The 21080-nt window shown below is 50.3% G+C and overlaps 1 long non-coding RNA gene and 1 other non-coding gene across 2 annotated transcripts; one reads left to right on the top strand and one right to left on the bottom strand.

The window, feature by feature from the left end:
• The first annotated feature begins 7811 nt into the window (after positions 1 to 7811).
• On the top strand, positions 7812 to 7885 carry LOC121145972. Its single transcript, XR_005882129.1, has one exon. It is a non-coding gene; the product is annotated as a small nucleolar RNA SNORD93 (small nucleolar RNA).
• Positions 7886 to 16807: 8922 nt separating this feature from the next.
• Positions 16808 to 20875, bottom strand: LOC121145801. The gene is made up of 3 exons (XR_005882083.1): positions 20418 to 20875; positions 18830 to 18919; positions 16808 to 17019 (listed from the first exon to the last, which is right to left on the bottom strand). It is a non-coding gene; the product is annotated as an uncharacterized LOC121145801 (long non-coding RNA).
• Positions 20876 to 21080: the final 205 nt, after the last annotated feature.

Here is a 21080-nt window from a genome sequence, read left to right as displayed (position 1 = left end):
GCTCCATTTCAGATCCAGCTCCCTGCTTATGGCCTGGGAAAGCAGTGGAGGATGGCCCAAGTGCATGGGCCCCTGTTCCCGTGTGGGATACCCAGAAGAAGCTCCTTTCTCCTGGCTTCAGATCATCTTAGCTCTGGCCATTGAGGTCATTTGGGGAGTGAATTAGCAGATAGGAGATCTCACGCTGTCTCTTCTTCATCTTTGAAATAGATATCCTTTTAAAAAAAGACCTCTGTCTTTCACTGTCAGTCTTTCAAATAGTTAAGTAAATAAAGTTCCTTCCAGCAGGAGGCAGTAGACTAGAATCACATTCTGTTTCCTTCTCTGAATAACCGTAGTCACGGCCTCGACTGTCTTTCTGATAGAATAAATGTTTGTTTACTAAATGAAGACTGAGCCCAAAGAACTGAATACACAGAGCCAGTCATAAGGAAAGAGCAACTTCCCTTGAGCTATTTCTTGTGAATGCCTGTAATCAAGGAAAATCAAAATTTGAGCTCAGTTCAACAAAATGGCCTGCCCAGGGACTTCCTAAAAGCAGAGGCCAAATAAAATGACTGTGTTTCTGCAGCCAGTAGAACATCTGCTCTGCTGTGTTCCTCCTTTGAAGATCTCCCCTTGCATTCCCGCAGTGAAGCTCCCATACTGCTTCTGGTTTGAAGCTGCTCAAATGATAAGTCACAATTTTCTTAAATAAAAAGTGTCACTGCTTTAGTTTATCTTTTTTAACTTGTTTCTCATTCCAAAGGCATGAGGCTCCTGGGTTACAGCCCAAGCTCAGTGTGGCAGAGGATTATCATGGAAGTAGCCCAGAACCATGAGGATTTGCAGCGGCTCCCAAGTTCCAAGATGGTGATGGGAAGAACCCATCCAGGACAACTGCACGTGAGAGATTTGGGTTGTGGGAGAGGGATCTGAAAAAGAGGGGCCCCCTGCTGTTCCCATTAGCAGAAGCAAGCCTAGCAGACAGTCCACTGGTATCCGCCCTACCCCCCTCCCCTCTGCCGGTCTGTTTCGCCCGCCCCCCCCCCCCCCGCCCCGCCCGGACCCCGCCCCACTTGTGCAGGGAGCATATGCAGAAGAGCAGGTGAATCCAGGACTGGTGCAGGTAACAGGAAGGGACTGAAGTCAGGGAGATGGGACTTATACCAGGTAGGAGCAATTAGAGAGGACAAACCCTCGAAGAAGAGTATGCAGAGAGGTGACCATGGCCAAAGGGGTTGCGCACAAGGTGTCCAGTGGAAAGGGCAGGATGGGCACAGCCAGGTGGAGCAGAAACAACTGGCAAGAGGAAAGCCAGAGCTATGCAAGTTCAAAGTCAGTCCTCCATTGGCACCCCCAACAAGTACCGAGTACTGTGCACCCTTTCAGCACCCTACACTTGCTCAGCAACCCTGCACCTGGCTGCCATGGGACTGTAGTTCACCCTGGCAATGGGGCTGAGTGCACTCACCTCTCTGCTACCAGTCTACAGCAACTCTCACAGCTGGCCCTCGATGCCTACAACTTCAGGTTAGCTACTGAGGTAGTTTCTAGAAGCACCAAGCAGCCCGGGGTGCTAGAACCTTAAGATATTTGAGAGGGGCCCTGGCGCAGCGTAGTGGTTAAGGTCCTCGCCTTGAACATGCTGGGATCCCATATGGGTGCCGCTTCTATTCCTGGCAGCCCTGCTTCCCATCTAGCTCCCTACCTGTGGCCTGGGAAAGCAGTCGAGGACAGCCCAAAGCCTTGGGACCCTGCACCTGTGTGGGAGACCTGGAGGAAGTTCCTGGCTCCTGGCTTCATATTGGCTCAGCTCCAGCCTTTTCTGATGCTTGGGGAGTGAGCCATCAGATGGAAGATCTTCCTCTCTGTCTCTCTTCCTCTCTGTATATCTGCCTTTTCAATTAAAAAAAATGAACAAAATCTTAAAAAAAAAAATAAAAGCAACAGATGAATAAGGCACAGGTGTGCTGAGGGCAGACAGGGACAGGTCACATCTCTCTTGCAGGAAGGACCTGAACGCCAAGCCAACATCTACAGCCTAGCCTCAAACCCTTGGAAGCGTTTGGGCGGGAGGGGAAAGGCAGATGTAATTGACCCTGAATGAAAACAAAGTCCTCTTGGCAAAGAATGTCCCTTGCCAACAGGCCATGCCTATGAAAACACACTCAAGTCCCGAAACTCTGCTGAACCCCTGTAGGGGACCAGGTATGTCCTAATCAAAGCAGGGGAAAGATGTTAGAGCTAGAGATAGCAAAGATAGTACCCCCTCCCCATTTCCTCAGCAGTAGGAGGGTCATTACAGAAGGCAATCAACTAGGACATAAGGTTGAACCAGAAGCAGCTAGTTGAGAGGGAGGGATGGAGGGAGGAAGAGATGGACAGATGAATGGATGGCGAGATTTACAAGTGAAGGGAAGGGAGATAAAAACAAAAGATGGTAAGGAATCAGAGGGAAGAAACAGGGAGCCATGAAGGGAGGGAGTGTTTATAGATAGGTGGCCAGGGAAAGACGGCTTTGTACTGGTCCAAACAAGGAGCAAGCATGATACAGTGACCTGGCACTGGCAGCCTCCTCATCTCAGAGGTTCCAGTTCCGTGGACAGTCCCGCAGGGGCCAGTGTGGAGGGACAGGATTCGTGTCCACCCGTGTCACCTCCCCAGCACACTTGCAGCAGCAGATGCCATCTGGAGTCGAGAAAGGAAAAAGGAGCAAGAACCGGGAAGACTGAGCCTGTTACAAAAACAGACTGACCGACTGACTGTTTACCTCCGGTTCTGTTTACATGACTGAAACTCCATGACTTCCTTTGAACAGAAAAGATGCCCAAAGCACCTGGCATACTGCTACAAATCAGCAACAGGACAGATACAAAGTAACTGCTCTCCATTTAGCATCTGTGATGCTGCTGCTCCCAACTTTCAGGCTTCAGTTGGCAAGGAGAGGAGAGAGGACAAGGATGACAGCAAAAGAAGGCTAAGGAGAACTGGCCTTCTTAAAGGCAGCAAATCCGGGTCCCAGGGATCCTTAAGAATTTCAAGGGTTGGGAAGTATACCCATGTTACATGCCTCTCTGGAGAGAGAAGGATCATTCATTTTAGCATGATATTTTTTCCTTTTTTCCCCTAAAGCTAAAGCAAGAGCTGGGAGAAACCATTTGTGGCCTGGCTGCACTCACTGACCCAGCACAGACTGGGGTGGGCTGGGCTTCCAAGTGTGGGTTCCAGGTGTGGGTCATAAGTCTTTGTTCATCAGAAAGCACAATGCAATCAAGTAAAACTTCACCCACTGTCATTTGCCATTCACCTGCCTCCTCTGAGAGCCAGCCACAGGGATGCTGTTCCTTCTGGACACTCATTCTCACTACCTGGGGCTCCACTCCATCCAGATTAAAATAGAAACATGCAGGAGGAAATGCTTTTCTTGGACAACAGGAAGCAGTCCATATTGCTGGACACCTCGCCAGCATCCATCACTGCTTTTCTACAAGACTGTCCGTCTTCTATTCATGGTGGTAATGTGTCTGGCGTCTCTTAGTAACACCTGCAGCTAGAAAGAATGCAGCACAGTTCTGGCCAATGAGGTGTAAGTGGAATCATCAAATAGAGCTTACGAGAAAGTGATGTTTAAAGGGCTACCTCAGTTGACAGTTATCACTGCCGTTTTGCCAGTCCTCTTGCCCCGACTGCAGATAAGATGCTCGGTGCACAGCAGCATATAGTGGCTGTGAGACATCAGCTAGATGGCTAACAGTACGCTTTAAGAGCAGCTGAGGCAGGGGGCAGTTTTGTGCCTTGATGATAAAGCTGCTATCTGCAATGCCAGGAATCCCCCATCAGGTCGGAATCCCAGCTGCTCTGCTTCTGATCCAGGTCCCTGGGAGAGATGGCCTGAATACTCGGGCCCTTGTTACCCCTGTGGCAGACTTGGATGGAGTTCCAGGCTTCTGTCTTCAGCCTGGCCCACACCTGACTCCTGAGGCCATTTAGGGGGTGAGCCACCAGATAGAAGATAGATCTCTCTCTCTCTCTCCCTCTCCCTCTCTCTCCCCTTCCCATCTCCGCCCCTCCCCTACTGCTATCACTCTGCCTTTCATATAAAGCAATAATTCTTTAAAGATTAAAATAATGTAAAATAAATCCATTTGCCATTGGCTGATGCTGTGTGACACTGAACACCACTTCTAGTACTATCCATCATTTTTTACTGTCCATTCCACACTCTGGGGGCAGGACTGCACATGGACACAGGTGACAGGCAGTGAGGATTCTTGGGGACCACCTTGGGGGCTGCCCACCACAACTGGGTTCAGAAGAGAAGGGACACAAAGACAGGCAACCCTCGGGAGGAGTTTTGTGATTGAAGCAAAGAAATGAGGGTGGATTGCGGAAGAATACAGAGTTTAAACTCTGTTGTCAACTTATTCTACAACCAAGTAGATTGTCCTTATCAAACAGGTCATACTTAATCTGAACATGTAGCCTGTGTGTCTTACACATTAGTCATCTACTTCTTACAAATATAGTGAGTAACAGTGTGCAGTCTTTAAATGACAAACCCACAAACCTGCAAGGGTTTTGTTTGTTTAAACACCTATTGTTGCTTCCTGATGGCACATTGGCATTGTAGTGTTTCCAGGATACCTGAACAAACACTCATCAGAAAACCAGTAAGCATCAGGGTAGGCAGATGCTGTCTTCCGACTTGAAAACAGGCCAGCTGCTGCTCGGAGGAGACAACTGTTGGGCAAGCTGCCCGCTGTCCTCAGGATACACCCTTACCCAGCTGCAGCCATCCCTCAAATCTGTCTGCAGCTGCCTTGAATTCTGATCTTGTCCAGGGCAACACAGGAGAGGTGTCCTCAGCCAGCGCCAGGAGCAAACAGCAGGGGCAGAGTCCCTAATGGCAGCCAACCCTCTCCATCCGACTGTGATTTTCTGAGAACACTGGTGTCCTGGGATCTCCTGGGAGCAAGAAGCGGCAGGCAAGTGTGGGATGGGAGGAGGGTGACAGGGCATGGGCTTTCTCCACCTTTCCTGCTCACAGCGAACCCAGAGATGAGCCGAGGAGCAGAGAGCTTTAGGCCTGCCTGTTCAGGTTAGGTTTCCGCCTTTAGACCACAAGCCATTCCACCACCACCACCCACACAGTCTAAACCTGGGATTGCCATGGGTTTAGAGTCCTTGGGTGCTGGGCAGCAAGCTTAGGTGTTCACTGCCTCTGCAGGATTAAGGAGCAGCAGTGTTTCGGTTCTGCTGGCACCATCCGAGAAGTACAACAGAAGTACGTTGTACCTGCTTGATTGTCCGACGAATAGAGCAGACCCCCGAATGACTTTTGGCGCATGTGGGGAGCCGGGTTAGGGGGCGTCACTAAGGGAGTGTCCCCAAGCCCCATCAGAAACGAATCCTAGCCACTTCCCATGGATATCAGGGAATGGACAGAGAATGGGATCCGACACAGCCACCATTTTCAGCTTATGTAAGCACAGGGCTTTCCATTGCAATTCCTTGCTCCTGGAAGTGAAGGGATCCTGAGGGTGTAGAAGACCATCCGTGGGAGAAGTTCCTTCGCAGAGAAGCGCGGGGCTCGGAGGGGAAACGGCTGGCTTCCTTCTAAATAGCCGCAAAACCAGCCCAGAGTCCTGCCCAGCCCTTCCAGGGCCCTGCAAATCCAGATCGGCAAGTAGCTCACTACCTGTGTCAAGGGCCTGTGCTAAGGACGGACGGAGGGTCGGATAGAGCGTTTACAATCTGCCAAGCCCCAGGCCAGACACTGGGTATTTAGGGGACCCAGCACAGCCTTCTTCTAGGCCCTCAGTCCTCGGTGACATCCCCTGCGGGGGCGGGATGCCGAGGTCGCCAGAGGGCGCGCGCGGGGCCTCTGGACAAGGCGCGGGCCGGGCCGGGCGGGGCGCACGGGCGGCTCCGTGGTTGGCTGCCGCTTGGGCGTTGGCGGCCTGGGTGGGGGCCGCTTTTAAACTTGGCCGCTCCCCTGCCAGGGCCCTTTCGCCCGCGGTGCGCGACCTGGTAAGTGGGGGTCGACCAGCTGCTGCTCCGGCCCACCACGTGGCTCTGGGCTCTTGGGCTCTTCTGGACGCGTGCCCTTGCTCTCTGGCCGCGTCCGGGTGAACGTCCAAGGAGTTAAGGGGTTGTAGCTTTCAGGGTGTGGCATCCCCACAGTCCCTTCCGGCGCTCCAGCACAAAGCTGCCGCTTCTTGCGCGCCTGCGGCCGAGTCTACACCTGCCTCCAGCTTCTTTTGCGCGCGCGCGGAACGTTTCAAGCTCTTTTCAAGCTCGAGAGTCGAACCCGGATCCCGGGAGGAAGCGCAGAGCCCGAGGGCAACCCCCCGGGTCTTGGCGCGCCCCGGAGCACCCTTCTTGCTCAGTACCTGGGTGGCCGGGAGGCGACTTCTAAGGGGTGCAGATGAGGCTCCTACGGTTTCCGAGCCCAGCAGGCCGGGTGATTCCGGGGTTGTCGACCCCGCGGCTCCGGGAGCCTGGGTGACTTGGCCAGCAGGTGAGGCACGGGAAGGCTTTCAGCTTTGAAGATAGGAGTTCCCGAAGCTGGTTTTCTTTTACTGGGGGAAGAAAAAAAAAAGTTTTGTATCGTGTTTGAGCGGCAGAGGGTTAGCTGTTCCAGCCGCTCCTTTCCCTGAGCCTGGGCCGGGTCAAAGCCTGGAGCTCTGAGGTGCCTCTGTGTCTCCCACGTGGCTGCCAGGGCACTGGCTTCCTCCAAGGGTATGGGTTAACTAGAATGGAGGCAGTCAGGCCATCTTAGTCACATGGCCGGCATTTGCGCTCAAGTTCAGGTTTAAGTGAATGAAGTTTTTGTAGTTCTTACTGTTGATATGTAAGGCTTCTGTGGTTCACATGTTTTTCTGGTGAGAAGTTTTTATGACTCTTTTGGAGGTTAGGAAATTGAAAGGGGAAATGTTCTCCCATGCATGTAAGGAGAGGAACATGTGTGGGGAACCACAGCTCTGGGGAATGGCCCTACAACACGGAGACAGGGTGGTGGGCGGGCTTACTGTAAGAAGAGTGAAATGGGCACGCAAGAGCATGCCTGAGCTGGTGTGTTAGGCATCGTAAGAACTATGTGAATTCCCGAGACTAGAAACTTGTAAACTCCCTGGGCTTGGGCTGGAGCTGGCTCTCAGCCTCAGAGCAAACAAGTTTCAGGCTGCCTTTGATTTCTTTTCAATCTGAAAGGGTTTGTTTTCCCACTTTCCTTAGATACTAAACACGGTTGGCCATGCTGTTGATAAAACAGATGAAGTTGGAAAATGGCAACTGGTGACATTAAATGGAATATAGGAATTTCATTCCTAGCTGGAAGTGACAGAAGATGCTCAGGTGTCAGGAAACTCTGAAAATAGAGTGCTATGCAGTTTATTCATCCAAGGCAACTAGGAAGCATCTCCAATAAACTATTCACGGGGTGGGTGGCACGTTAAGTCTCCGCCTATGTACGGGATCATGGGTGTTCACTTCTCTAGCTTCCCGTTAATGTACCTGGGAATGCGAGAGAGGTTGGCCCAAGTGCTTGGGTCCCTGCACTCGCGTGGGAATCTGGAGGGCCAGGCTCGTGACTTGGGATCAGTCCAGCTCTGGCCATTGTGGGAGATGAGAGAGATCTCTGTCTCCTTACTCTGCAACTACATCTTGACAGTGAAAAAGACTTCACACAACAAAGCCATCCCAAGATGCTCATAACGTGGTGCCTGTCACTTTCTTGCTAGGTTCAGTGGAGTTCGTGATGCTGATGGGCCCAAGGTAAGGACCAAATGGGAGGGATGTGGCTAGAGTTCATAGTGAGGTAGACTTTTTGGCCAAGGATGAGAACCCTTTGCTGATTCAGTTTGCTCCTGCGCTGATGGGTTAAAGGATTTACCTGAGGCCAAGGTGATGGGGCGCAAATGTTCTAACAGCCATGCTGTCCAGTTTTGGATAAGCTTTAGATTAAAAGGGGTTGGGACTGGGCACCACATTAAGCTGAGAGAAAGATGGGGTTTTGAGTAGCAGTCTGCCTTGGTATTAGAAGTGGACGGGATGTTGGGATTCTGTGCACCTGAAGTTTTTGTGAATATGTAGACACCACATTTTTAAAAAGTTTGGTGATTACTGATCTGGTTGTCTGATGGAATCTCTTACAGGTCTGGTGCTTGGCTGACCCAATGGAGCATGGTATCTGTGTGAGGAGTGATGTATTCTTGGTCGCTTTCGTGCTGATAGTGGGGGTGGATTTGGACATGGTGTCGGTTACTTGTAGGACCACGTGTTAGGATTTTCATTGGATTCAATTCTACTGCTTAGTTTTTGTCAGTTCTAGTCTGATAGTTGACCAGTCTTAGAGTAAATCTTTTAAAGTCAGCTATGACTAGTGATGGTGGGCTTGATCTGTATTCTGTGAGGCCTTGATTTTGTGTATTTTGTATGCCGCCCAATGATCCCATCATCATTTTCATGATTAGATTGTATGCCCTTGACAGACGGCAGATCGGTAGGCTTGGAAGATGAAGGCAAGGTTGATTGCAGTGGGGCCTAAGAGTTCCTTGAGTGATTCTGTGCTTTGGTGTGCAATTCTATGATTATGATAATTATGTGACTGCATTTGTCAAGTCTGACACTTGAGGTGAACCCCAGAGTGTATGTTCATCCTTCAATAAACTTTTGAACACAACTTTCTGGCATTTCCTTTGAATTATATGGGAAGGCAGTTTGTGGTCCCCATTGACAAGTAAAAGCAGGAGAAGCATGAAGATCACCTCTGAGCTCTAATTCTCTGAGCATGCTTGATGACTATACACAAGCACCGAGATGGGGGAGTAAACGGTGATTAGGAGAGATTTTTGTCAAATGGAAGTGTTGAGTGCAACGTTTAACATGCTGCTTGGGGAGCGTGTGCCCCATGACCTGGGTTCAAGCGCTGACTCGGCCTCACATTTTAGCATCCTGTTGATAACACCTCCTGGGAGGCAGCACATGTTGGCCACTTGGATCTTGGCTGCTCATGTGGGAGCCCCAGGTGGAATTCCTGGCTCCCAGGTTTCAATTCAGCAGTCATGACTAACTTGATCTTTGAGGTATAAGTCAATGAATAGAAGATAAGAGATTGTCCAGCACTGTGGTAGAGGATTATCTAAATGCTTGCATCCCTACACCTGTTGGAGACCCAGAAGAAGCTCCTGGCTTCTGGATTTGGATGAGTTCAGTTCTGGCTATTGTGGCCACTTGGGGAGTGAACTACAACTCTGCCTTTTAAATCAAAATGAATTTTGGGAAAAAAAGGAAAAATTTACCTGCATCGACAGGCCATGTGAATCCTGAACAGCTATGGTGTGGGATTTCTGTCCTCCGTTTCTTGACAGTTTTCTGCCATAGGTGCAGAAGTGCAGGCTTTAACTCCAGGTGCCTAGCAGCCCTAGGTTTAAGATGGCTTTGGCAGGAAACTGGGAAACCTTTCTAGGTGAGGGGGTTGGGATGGGGTGGGTTGATCTCTGCCTGAGGCTGTTGTCAGTCTTGGGTTAAGGAGGTTTCTGGAAGGTGGGATGGGGTCATCCAAGGGGGTGAGAGTCATCCTTTGTAAGCAGGGGACCTATGGCTGCTGAGCTGAGCTGTGCATTTAGATGCCTGCAAGGGCCCCTTTGTGGTTCCAGGCTTGATAGCTTCCTGGCTGTGGTTTGCCCCCAGACCCCATAGCCCCCATAGGTGGGGAAAGTTCATCAGAGGAAATGGAGTGAATGTTTGCATTCAGTACCCGCATTCTGCAAAATTAGTCACCGGCCCTGTGTGTTTACCAAAGATGAAGTGGGATTGGGAAGATGACAACTGGTCAACCCCTTGTGCTCATGTGGGGCAAAGCTGGAGGAAGATCGTCCACGGGTGGTTCACTCCCCAAGTGGCCGCAATAACCAGAGCTGTGCCAATCCGAATCCAGGAGCCTTTTCCAGGTCTCCCACTTGGGTACAGGGTCCCAAGGCTTTGGGCAGTCCTGGATTGCTTTCCCAGGCCACAAGCAGGGAGCTGGATGGGAAGCAGGGCTGCTATGATTAGAACCGGCACCTGTATAGGATCCAGACGTGTACAAGGCGAGGCTTTAGCCGCTAGGCTACTGCATCGGGTCCCCAAGAGAACTTTCCAAAGTTCATGGGACATGGAATTAACAGATGAGTTTATTTTGGTGCAAAAATTGTGAAATCTGTACAGCATTGTCTTTCCATAATACGCATTTTTCCATTAATTTGTCAAAGATACCCTCCCCATCAATGCTCACACCATCACGTAGCCATTGTGGTTTATTATCACCAACATCCCACAATGCAAGAAATATGAGGGTGAGGGCTCATCCAGGCGACAGCAGGGATGTGAAACCAAACCAGTGGACCACGTGCTCCAGGCCCCAGTCAGAAAGCCAGCCCGCAAGTTAGAGCTGCCGGGATTAAAACCAGCACCCATATGGGATTCTGGCGCGTTCAAGGCAAGGACTTTAGCTGGGCCCCTAAAGACTGTCTTTTCAAAAACAACCAACCAAACAAAAAACCAATCCCTTTGTATTTATGTATTAGAAAGTTCGGATTCCAATATTCTGTTATAAAATTGTGATTTATCACCATCTGGGGATTATGCAACCCTAACCAGAAGGCCCCCTGGTGGGGTTTATCAGAACTGCAAGGAGCCGGTCCTTGGAAGGCTCCCTCCACAGTCTTGTTCCTTGAGGAATTGTTCCATATCAACCTGTTAAAGAAACAAGGAGGTAAAATCGAGTCAGCTGGATGGATGTCACCTTGATTGGCTTCTAGGGAATGGAGCAGACTGTTGTGCTTCTAGGGGATGGAGCCAGGTGCCACTGACACTAGCATGCTGCCCCAACTCTAAGGATAGAGCCTGTTGTGTCTCAATTCTATATGGATTACAGGTTAAATGAGAACTTTTTGAATATGCTGGATTAACTGAATTGCATTTTTATTTTCAAAAATTATTTTTTAAGATTTGTTTATTTTTATTGGAAAGGCAGATACACAGAGAGGAGGAGAGACAGAGGAAGATCCTCTGTCCAATGGTTCACTCCCCAAGTGGCTGCAATGGCTGGAGCTGAGCCAACCTGAAGCCAGGAGTCAGGAGCCTCTTCTGGGTCTCCCACACGGGTACAGGGCCCCAAGGCTTTGGTCTTTTCTCGACTGCTTTCCCAGGTCACAAGCAGGGGCTAGATGGGAAGCGAGGCCACCGGGATCAGAACTGGTGCCCATATGAGATCCCGGTGTGTTCAAGGCGAGGATTTTAGCCACTAGGCTATTGCGCCGGGTCCTAAAGATTTATTTGAAAGCAGAATTATAGAGAGGGAGAGGTCCTCCATTTGTTGGTTCATTTCCCTGACAACCAGAACTGGTCCAAGCTGAAGCCAGGAGCCAGGCACTCCATCCAGGTCTCCCACATGGGTCTCAAGCACCTGGGCATCTTGCACTGCTTTCCCAGGCACACCAGCAAGCTTGGAGTGGAGCAACCAGGATTTACACTGATACTCGGGTAACAAGCTGGCAAATAGAGCCCCTCTCCAGTACAGAGAAAGATTCTGTTTTATAGGGCCTTGAGGAAAACGAAGAGCAAAACTCACACTGGAAAAGCAGGGTTTACAGACAAGCAGTTATTTTTTTCCCCAAAGGCAGAAGATGCAGAGGCAGAGAGCCAGGACTCCTTTGCAGACTTCACATAAATAAACCTACACGCAGGCTGCTGGCACTTCTGCAAGTTTTAGGTTAAAGACTTCAGAATGTTTCTATCCAAAGCTCCTGTTCTCACCCTGCTCCACAAACATTTGGCTGTGTGTCAGCATCCTCTGGGACTGATGGGTGCTGTGCAGGCCATCTCATCAGAGCAGTGAGGAAGCTTAGCAAAGAGCCGTGTGAAATGGCTCTGGTTTCCTGCTTCAGTTGTTTTGGGGATGTGGTTTATGCCTGTGTGTGTATGTGTGGCGTATGTGTGTTGTGTGTGTGCTCTGTATGTTTGTGTGTGGTATGTATATCGTGGGTATAGGTGGGTAGTGTTAGGTATGTGGTGTATATGTTGTTTATATGTATGTGGGAGGGTGATATGTGGTGTGTGTGTGCTGTAGGCGTGTGTGTGGTGTGTGTGTAGTAATGTAGTTTTAAAGTGTCTCCATGGGAGGTGAGATTGGAGGAGGTAGCACCAGAAATAGCCCAGAATTTGTAGGAAGTGCTCTATTTAAAAACTCCAGTATGTGAAGCAGAATGTTCTACAAGATTCTCCCCGCCCCTCATTATCTCTTGAGCAGATCTGTGTGAAATCTTTTGTGGTTTTCTTTCTTCTGATAATGACATTTTGTTCTTTAACACTTAATGCATTCTTGCCATTGTCTTCACATTTCTCCCCTGCAGCAACTCTTAATGGATGAACCTCAGAGACACTGGAATGTGTGGAATATCATCACAGGGCGGTGGGGGGTGGGGAAGGGGGGGGACAGCGCAGGGGAGAAGGGAAAGGGAGCCCCGCCCTTAGTGAGAGGAGGCCATAGATGTTGCAAACCATCCCCCCACAGCACAGGACACAGACACCCCACAACCAGGTGTGGTCCAGGAGGGCAGAGGGAGTTAAGAAGCACTCAGCAGAAGTCACTCTCACCATTGCCCACCTTCTCAGGGGCTTCCTGCAGGGTTGCTCCCAAAACGCAATTCCCCCACACATAGAAAAAAACTCCCCAAGCTGTGAGGCCCAAGCAGACCCCAGTGGTAGCATCGCGGTCCTCGATTCTCAGTGGAACTGATAGAGTGTGGCATTTCGAAGACAGTAATTCATTACCAGTTTAAAGCATTTTCTCCCAACCTCCTATGAAAACGGATCTCAGGATTGATAGTCTGTAAGTGACCAGCAACCGCTGACCAACTGATTGCAAACTAGTGGCACCCTGGGAGCTGGCCACTGGGGCAAGGCTTGTCCATGTCGGGGAAGGGATTTCCCTGTCCCAGCCTCTGAGTCCCTAAATCACACCACGATGCCTTTTGTCTCTTTTCTCCCACAAAGAACTCCAACCCTCATTGGAAGTACTTAGCTCTTGAAACAAGCATTCCCAAGCTAGCAGGATCCCCCAAAGATCTGAGACCAAACTTGAACAATGGTGTCCTACCTCTATCATTTTAAAACTGACCCCAAAGTGTTGTCAATTCTAGAGCCTGAAGAATAGGTTCAAAAACAAAAAACAAAACCTACCACAACTCCTTCAAGAGCAACAGCTGGAGTAGAAGCATGGCTGCCAAGGTGGGAGGTCACGGGGATGCTCAGCAGGAGCTGGGAGGGGCTTTACCAGCGGGAGTGGTTGGAAGCCAGGAACAACCCCTTCCTCTGGGACTAAAGGCCTCACTGCGCCCATGTTTACACGGGGCTCTCAAACCTCACACCTTTTTGCATAGGACAAGTTTAGGGCATGGTCTGTAACTGCAAACAGTATAGAGACCAAGACCAGCCAGCCCACCAAACTGCTGGCGCCACTGGCCTAGCCCGGCAAGAGGAAGAGGGTAAGGTCCGTGAGATAGCCCATGAAGTCACTGCATGCATGCACAGCCCCTCACTCTGCTTCTGGAAGGTTCTCCAGGAGGAGCTGGGTCAAAGGGCAACAGGGTGGGAGAAGGATGGGATTCAGAATCAGGAGGGAACTAAGGGGGATTTGTGGCTCAGGCAAGCAATGTTGGAAAGAGAAAGCAAAGTTAAGCTCTCACCATGGTGCAGTGGGTGAAGCTTCTCCTTGTAATGCCAGCATCCCACATCAGAAGGCCTGTTGGAGTCCTGAATGCCTGGCTTCTGCTCCAGCTGCCTGCTTGTGACCTAGGAAAGAAGTCAAGGATGACTCAAAGCCTCACCCTTTGAGGTGACCCTGCACCCTTGTGGGAGACTTAGAAGAAGCTCCTGACTCCTGGCTTCGGATCGGCTCAGCTCCGACTATTGCGGCCACTTGGGGAGTGAATCATTGCATGGAAGATCTTTCTCTGTCTCTCCTCGCTCAATATACCTGACCTTCCAATAAAAATAAATAAATCTTTAAAAGAGAGAGAGGTCTTCTATTTGCTGGTTCATTCCCCAAATGGCCACCATGGCTGAAACTTAGCCTGTCTGAAGCCAGGAGCCTCCTCTAGGTCCCCTATTTGGGTGCAGGGTCCCACTGACTTGGGCCACCCTCTGCTGCTTTACCAGGCCATGAGCAACAAGCTGAATCTGAAGTGGAGAAGCTGGAATATGAACCGGTTCTCGTTCATTGCAGGTAGCATTGCAGGTGGAGGTTTAAACTGCTCAACCCCTGTGTTGGCCCCTAAATGCTTTTTTTTTAAATGACAGAAAGCAAAATTTCAGGCTTCAAATTTACTTCCAGTATCAATGTTTCTCCTTCATTCCTGGCTGAGTGGAGCAGTAGAGGAGGGAGCGTCTTCCCTTTGACTTCGCCACATCCCACCTTGCTTTCAACCACAGAGAAAGGCCACATTCGACCCTGCTTTAGAAGCAGCCTTGAGGCCTGCTGTGGAGGCAGCGAGCAGGGTGAAGCCAGAGCTGCAGGGATGACTGCTGTCTCCAGGTGACAATGTCTGCCTCAGGAAGAGATTCAGATGTCTGCTGCCAACTGGGACCTGCCGTCAACTGGGACCTGCCGCCAACTGGGACCTGCTGCCAACTGGGACCTGCCGCCAACTGGGACCTGCCCCCAGCTCCCGCCTCGCTGCTCGGTTTCAGACCCAGCTCTGACATAGCAGAGACCTCCTGGTTGCCTCTGAGCCAATCCCTGGACCCAGTGCTGAACTCCAGAAGTTATCCAGAGGGGCAGGAGTTTGGTGCAGCAGTTAAGACCCTGGCCGAGGCGGTGGCCTCTCCTAGCCGGGTGCCTCGTTGGAATTCTAGTTCCACACTCCATTCCAGCTTCCTACTGCTGCATACCATGGAGGGCAGCTTAAGTGGTTCAGGTTCCTGACACCCACATGGGGAGCCTCGGATTGAGGTCCTGGCTCAACCTTGGCTGTTCTGGGCATTTTCAGAGAATGGGGGCAGGGTAGGGGCTGTAGCGAACCAGCAGAAGGAATGGCTCTGTCTCTGCTTTTCAGATAAAAGTTATACTGAAAGCAGAAACTATCTTATGTACTCTATCATGTCTTTGTTAGAGGGTCACCCACTGCCTCCTGGGCTGCCCTAGCCATCCTGCTAGGACCCCCACCTGTGAGCTCTGACAGGTGACCTGTGCCACAGGTCTCTAGAGTGTGGTCTGCCAGGGACCTTGTCCTGCACCATACTCTGATGACCCAGGCTGTCCTGCAAGATCCCTACCCGCTGTGCTTGGCATGTGGCGATTGTAAAGGCAGTTGGTAAATGCTCTGCTGATACCATGTGGTGCTTAAAGTAGCCAGGGCGAAGGAGGCACTGAGGATGAGTTCTTCATGGAGGGTGCCAAGAGCTACAGTCCTTGAATCTTAAAAAACCCAAGTGACTTTTATTACACCTGGTGTCAAGTCTTGTTGCAACAAAGGTTCTGTTACTTTGCTTTTGTCGGAAAGTGTTTACCTCTGTGCCATAAATCGGCAATCTGTGACAGTGGCAGAAGACAGGCTAAGGCAGCCCTCAGAGTTGGGCCCCTTGTGCTCGGGAAAGGGTCACGCTGCCCTCCAGGCAGTCGAGGAAGGCCCTGGCTGCAGCAAGCAGATCACTTCCTTCTTTCCCCATCCCAGCCCGTAGGAAAAGGATCCGGATCAGAACACACAGATGCCACCCATGGCCTTTGTCTGTTGGCATCCGGGAGATGACCGCACTGCACTCACTTTGCAGACTTGGCACTACCATCCTGAGCACCCTGCCCTATCCCTTCACAGTAACTCCCTTTAGGAGGGCTCTCCAACACTCCCACTCCACCCCTCAAGACCAGATTTAGGGGTCCTTCCAGTGTGTGTGTGTTCTCAAGTCTCCTGTTCTCTGTCATGTCTGTTGCTTGGACCATGAGCTGCGTGAAGATAAAGCTTCGTGTGGTCCAATCACTCGGTATCCCCAGTGGCTAGGACAGTCCTCGTCACATAACAACACATCCTCAGACATGTTGTGGCATGGTGCTGGGACCATCAAATGCTTCTATGGTGACTCAGCAGTGTCGCTGGCTATGGGCCATGCCCTGTGTGCCCTCTGACACACCCATTCTGGGGAGGAGCTAATATAACAGATGTAAGACTTAGTCTTCCTCCACTCCCACTGGCCATCAAACAGGACTGTGCTGTTAGTGCCCTGCATGGAAGAGCAGTCCGCAAGGATGGGTTGGTCCAAGTCCCTCCCTTTTCAAAGCAGGTACTGAGCCTTCCTCCAGCAGCTTGTGGTTTGAAGACGAGTTTTTGCTCAGCATGAGTGAGAAAACAGCCACATCAAAAGGACTTATGGGGTCGGGCACAATAGCATAGCAGCTAAAGTCCTCGCCTTGAACACTCTGGGATCCCATTTGGGCACCAGTTCTAATCCCGGCAGCCTTGCTTCCCATCCAGCTCGCTGCTTGTGGCCTAGGAAAGCAGTTGAAGACGGCCCAAAGCCTTAGGACCCTGCCCCCGCGTGGAAGACCTGGGATTGCTCCTGGCTCCTGGCTTCAGATAGGCACAGCTCCAGCCATTATGGTCATTTGAGGAGTGAATCATCAGATGGAAGATCTTTCTCTCTGTCTCTCCTCTTCTTTGTATATCTGCCTTCCAATAAAAATACATCTTTTATAAGTAAATAAATAAATAAATCTTAAAAAAAAAAATGGACTTCAGACTGCAAAGATGGAGAACATGCAGAGTGTTAGATAGCGCCCTGCCACCGGCTGGATGTGTTTCCCGCCATGACCAGGTAGGGGCGCTGCGCGCGTCGGGTGAAGAGGACTGTGCCCTGCAGGTGCTGATTACCTTGGAGTCTGACTGGAGCTCATGGGGGGTCACTCAGTGCATAACCTGGGTAACTGTGCACCTGCCCGCTCCAGTAAGATCAGCCATATCATCAGGAGCCTTCTCATTTGATCCCGATGTCTAGGTACATCTGCAGGCAGAATAGGATCAGACATGAGCTCTGGAAAAGGATAAATAAACACTTGACTTAAGGGGGGGGGGGGGGGAAGAGCGCGGGCTCTTCTGGAGGTTGTGTTACCCTGAACTTTGCAGCTTCCTGTTGCCTTTCTAGGAAGTGCTTGCCTGCGTGTTGCTGGAGTTTTACAGCCACTTGGGGGAACCAGTCGATAAATGCTGGACAGACATAGAAATTTCACTGCTAGAAGTGAAACCAAGTTCCAGCTGAGGAGGAAACCACGACGGATCACACGAGACACGCACGTCCTCGCCTGTGCCTGAGGGGAGCAGAGCAGGTGCAGCCTCCGTGCTGCCACGTTCATCCCTGTGAGAGGGAGGGGATGTGGCAGCTCAGAAGACGCTCCCTTCCTGCGGATGAGTTTAACAGGACGCATGTGCCGGTGAATCCTGGTGGAAACAGCCAGAGTTTCTCTTGATTTACCTGTGAATTCATCGTAAGATTTTTCCATTTGGGAAAGACCCATGAGGTTAGCTCTGTTGGAACTTAAACGGTGAACTGGAGGAGTCGGTGGAGGGATTGAGAAACCATGCAGCTTGTGCTACAGCCTGATAGCTCCCACTTCAGCCCTCTTGCATGGCACTCCGCTAGCTTAACCATCATGACCTGGCAGCTGAAATTAAAACTGCCACTCCAGAGCACAGAGGGCAAGGATAGGAGGAGCTGAACACACGTCCTGGGTGCGGCTTTCTTCATCTCCCTTAAACGACTCAAGAGGTTGACTGTGTTCGCCTTTGACAGGCTCCAAATGGAGGCGCACAGAGGTGAACTGATTTGCTCAAGGTCACAAGGAAGGTGAGCACTGATGCTGAGGTTTAAACCCAAGCAGCCTGACTGCTGGGGGCATTCTTGTAACTCTCTTCTACCATTTCTTGAAGCCTGTGTTTATGGGATCAATCTAGAGTCTGCTGGTCATTCTAGAGTTGATTCATCGTGGCTTTCTCTACGATCAGTTAACAGAGATTATTGTGGAGATTTTTCTTTACCCTTTAACCCAGCTCTGATTCACGTGTCTGCGTTATTTTGGCTGGTGTTCTCTAAGCCACAGAACATCTGAGGAGATGCAATTGAAAAGAAGCATGATTATAAGGAGCTCCTACCCTCTGGAAGGCATGTATTTTAATCGACTCCTCCTTAATAGCTTTCTTTATCTTGGCCCTCAACGCTCCAGAACATTTTCCAGCAGGGGAGCGCCAATGGCACAGATCAGGGCAGGACAAGAGCTGCAGCTTGAACTTGGCAATTTGCATGTATTACAGTGTGAATGATCCAAGTTTCTATAAATGGAAGGGGAAAATAAACAAGGTACCAGATTCTCCTATGTAACTCCACTTATTTGAAAAACAAAAAAGCTACCTCTACCACCAGAGGTTTCCAGCCATCAGATTCGAGCGTGAATTTGGGGTGTGGGGGGGGGGGGAGTGGGAGCTTATCCCCAGCCAGAGTGGGCACCTCTGTGAGCTCACTCATCCTCAGCTCCAAATTCACCAGGGAACTTCTGTTATGCGTGTTGAGAATTCCCTTCCTGAAGGAAGGATCTGTTTATCCTTTCAATAATAATAGTATCCACCGTTGTTTAGCTGCTTCCTATGCAAAGAGGGGATGGCAAATGCATTACAAATCCTATGTCTCGTAGATTTCATCCCCAAACTCAGCTGTGTGTGTGTGTGTGTGTGTGTGTGTGTGTGTGTGTGTGTGTGTGTGCGTGCACGCTCAGTATTTCTCCCACTCTGCAGATGAAGAAGTAAGAAGTGAAGGAGCTTACCTTTGGGAAGGCCGCTCATAGACCCCCAACTACAGTCCATCCTCTCTCCTCATGCCAGACGATTCCACCAGGCACAGGAACACTTGGAGGCTGGAGGGAAGGAAATCACATTGCTATACTGATCATGTATAGGCTTTTTTCTTATCATTCTCCCCTATCTACTTACGTAGCATTTGGGTTCCACTTTAAACCTAGAGATGATGTGAAGCGCTGGAGAAGACAGCCCAGGTTCCATGCAAATATATTTTACATCAGGGACTTGGATATCCGATGGTTTGGGGATCCAAGGCATCCTAACCCCACAGGAGACAACTGTACCATCCTCTTAAATGCCTCCCTTGGGACCCTAATTAGTTCACCAACTTTCCACTTCTCAGCTCACCATAGGCCCCTGGTGGCGCTGCTGACCAGCCAATGGGCCTGTGTTGTCACGGTGAGGCTCATGACCCAGTCCCTCCTGAACAACGGAGCTCAGTGTTGTTGTGCCATGGCTGCCAAGGTGACCGCTGCTGCGTATCTGGCCACCTACCCGAGGGTGACGGGAGGAGAGTTTGGAACCTAAGCATAACCCTTCCTGGCCCACTGTGCATTTATCTGACAGCTCAGAGTCACCTAGGGAACACAAAGACCTTGGAGAGAATGTCCCTGTGCTAATGCCAAGCTTCCGCACTGGGAGGCTTGCCCCACTGGCTGTTCCATACCGGATGTTAATTTGCACCAGGCAGACACATCCCCTGCTGTCCCTTGTCTTCCTGTCTGTGAGATTTGGGCTCAGATCCACCCTGTGAAGACTGAAGAGGGATCAATGAAAGTGCAGCCACGTCCATACCAGGGAGTGTGGCTGGGTGGGAAGCCACGACCCAGTGGCACATGGGTCTGTCTGGGACATTCACTCTGAAGGCGCAGGTGGAAGGGAAGACACTCCTGGTGGCCCACATATATATGTATATATGGATAAATCTATCTATGTAGCAGCAAAATATTTGAAAAGGAAAGCATGTTTTAGGGGCCAGCACAATTCCTCAACTAGCTAATTCTCAACATGCAAATGCTAGCATCCAGTATGGGTGCCAATTCATATCCCGGAGGAGAAACAGAGGAAGATCTTATGTTCAATGGTTCACTTCCTAAGCGGCTGCAACAGACAGAGCTGTGCCAATCTGAAACCAGGACCCTGGAGCCTCTTCTGGGTGTCCCACATGGGTGCAGGGTCCCAAGGGTTTGGGCCATCCTTAACTGCTTTCTTAGGCCACAGGCAGGGAACCAGATGGGAAGCGGGGCTGTCGGGATTAGAACTGGTGCCCATATGGGATCCTGGCACACTCAAGGTGAGTATGTTAGCTGCTAGGCTACTGCACCAGGCCCATCTCTCTGCACCTTTCAAATAAGCAAATAAAATCTCAAAATTTCAACACCCAGAGAATACGATGTAAAACTGTATAAAGTTTTTCCTAGAGTTTTCAAGTTACACTCTGCTGTTTTTTATGTTCGTGTCTATAACTCCTCATGCCCCTAAAAAGCTCTCCCTGGGGGGGGGGGGGGAAACTAGTGAGACAATGATACACTTCATGATAAGTAAGCGTGTTACCTTTATTTCTTGGCTTCCTGTTGATCTATTTGCCAATTAAGACTGCAAACATTAGCAGAGGTCCAGCCACCAGGAAGCCAAACACTGTGGTAGAAGATTGGGTCTATATCATTCCACCAGGAACACAGATGGAGATGGCAAGGGCCACGGTTGATCTCCTCGCCAGATAGCAGAGGCAAAGCAAGCTCTAATCACGGACCAGTGACGATACAGAAACACGCTCCTCTCCCAAAGGTCCTGTAATACTCAGGGATTTCAAACAATGTCAAAAAGGTGCTCTTACGTGGTACAGCTATAACCTTATCTTCACGCAATGAAGACAGAACAATCACATTTAAAGCTGGACACGTGGGAGGGAGGGTGCCAGTGGGTGATGACTATGAGACACCACCAGCCCTTCCCAGACAGGCTCCCATCCTCACCAGCAAGGGGTGTCCAGCAGTCTCACTTCCATAGCATTCTTTCTTCATGGTACCCCCAAATAATGTAGTTGAGCCTATGAACATTATTTAAATGAGACCATGTTTAAACCAGCGTATCTGGTTCCATTGGCTCATGCTGCTGCAGGGAGCCCTGATTTTGTGCTTTTCATTGCTGTATAGCTTTCATAATGTTGTCTGTGATCGCTGGTTTGACCTATGGATTATTTACCATTACAATCTT

Source organism: Ochotona curzoniae, unplaced genomic scaffold (genome assembly GCF_017591425.1).
Source record: "Ochotona curzoniae isolate NIBS_2020 unplaced genomic scaffold, NIBS_Ocur_1.0 scaffold_3835, whole genome shotgun sequence".
Lineage (NCBI taxonomy): Eukaryota > Metazoa > Chordata > Mammalia > Lagomorpha > Ochotonidae > Ochotona > Ochotona curzoniae.
The sequence above is the reverse complement of the archived record's forward strand: the minus strand, read 5'-3'. Positions and strand labels throughout refer to the sequence as shown.